Below are 1,852 nucleotides of genomic sequence, written 5' to 3' on the forward strand. Positions count from 1 at the left end.
GTTCACCGACAAGAGCAGATTCTTCGTTGATCCAGCAAATGGGTGCATCCGTCTTGGGCGTGCACAGACCTGATGCGCTACGTTGATGCCAATGTCGCAGAGAGAGAGAGAGAGAGAGAGAGAGAGAGAGAGAGAGAGAGAGAGAGAGAGAGAGAGGGAGAGAGGGAGAGAGAGAGAGAGAGAGAGAGAGAGAGAGAGAGAGAGACCCACGGGGAAGGGTAAGCGTTATGTTTGGGGAGTTGTCTCCCTAAATAAAAGAACTGGGCCTGTGTTTTTCCTTAACGCTGGTTATGGACAAGGAAATGGGGTCACAGCTTAGCACTGCATCGCCCAAGTTCTTCGGCCTCATGTGGTGCACTCTTTTGCCAGAGACCTCCAAACTTCTTTTTTCAACAAGACTGACAATATCAATTTTTGCTTCATCTAACTTGTTTACCCGATGTAAGCCCCTTTGAGAGGTCCATCCAGAGGCAGCTCGTCAGGTGCAACCACGATCCCTGACGACTCTTTCAATGACTGCATTCACCGGCCAAGTGTGGGTACAGATTCCAGATCGACAATTAATAAGCTATCTCGTAAACACTAGGAGTCGAAGATGCAGAGCGCTTATTACAGCCAACAGAGGTCACACACAGTACTGACTTTCTGTCCCACGGTGAAGGTCACAGAAATAATATAATGACGCTAAAGCCACACTAAAACACCCACATATTAACACTCTCGTAGCTGTGTAAATTGGACGAATTAAAATTTCATTTACACAGGAGAGACCCTTGTTGACTTTAGTTTTGTTTTGTTCATGCTTTTTAATTCTTCGCGTATCTTTTGCCTCTGAGTATACATCTGTAGTGTTTTTATCCCCGCTTCTTTGCTGCTTTTTTTTTTTTTTTTTTGCATATTCACAGCTTTAATAAAATTTACCATAGAAAAATCAATCTGGAGACAATTATTTTCACCGCACGTTTAAAAGTTATACTTACGTTTTGCCCAAAGTACGAATAAATATTAATCAGTGAGATATTTCTAGAGTATTTTGACGGGTGAACATAAATATAACAATTCAGGATTTGTTTTCATTTACAACTCAGTGATGCAGCCCCGATTAAGAAGTTTTGCTTAAAATCATTGTCCTATTTTGATAACGCTATTCGTGTGTGACCTCATCTTTGTCTTGTTTTTTGTCTTACTTTGATTACCCTGTCAAACAGGTCAGCCTTCGCCCCTGGTCTTGATACAAGATGCAGTAGACAATAAAGCTCTACAAAGTTTTAGTCCCTGCGTGCAAGTTTCCATGGGATCCAAAAACAAACCTTCAGGATTTTTTCGTAGACTTTTGGCCCCTCTGTCCTAAGTTTGAGCTCACATTTATTTTCCTCACTATACCTGGATGCCTGGAGGTGTCATCTCTGACTCAGGGATTGACGTGTAATGACCCTCCATCTTTCAGTCGCGAGCTGCCGTTTCACATTCTGCCATAAAAAGTCCAGTCCGTCTTCCTCTGTTGTCCATCCATGTTATTCTTTGCCTTCCTCTGGCTCTCCTGTCCCATATCTTTCCTTCAAGCACCTCTTTCACAAATGGTTTTTCTCACTATATGGGTTTCTAATGTTCTATTTTATTCTGTCTTTGTCCAGGATTACAGCGGGTCTGGCGATGATAACATCATCATCGATAAACCTGGACCAGAAGATCGTAATACACAGGTGAGGATTTGAGGAATGGCGATGTTTTCTGTGTTGTTTCTCTGTAGTTCATGGTAGGTGCTGTGCTTGTTATCGCCAAGCCAGCAAAAATGTCGGGGGAGAGAGAGAGGGGCGGGGAGAGAAAGAAAGAGAGAGAGAGAGAGAGAGAG

The sequence above is a fragment of the Aplysia californica genome, unplaced genomic scaffold (assembly GCF_000002075.1).
Source record: "Aplysia californica isolate F4 #8 unplaced genomic scaffold, AplCal3.0 scaffold00028, whole genome shotgun sequence".
NCBI classification, from domain to species: domain Eukaryota; kingdom Metazoa; phylum Mollusca; class Gastropoda; order Aplysiida; family Aplysiidae; genus Aplysia; species Aplysia californica.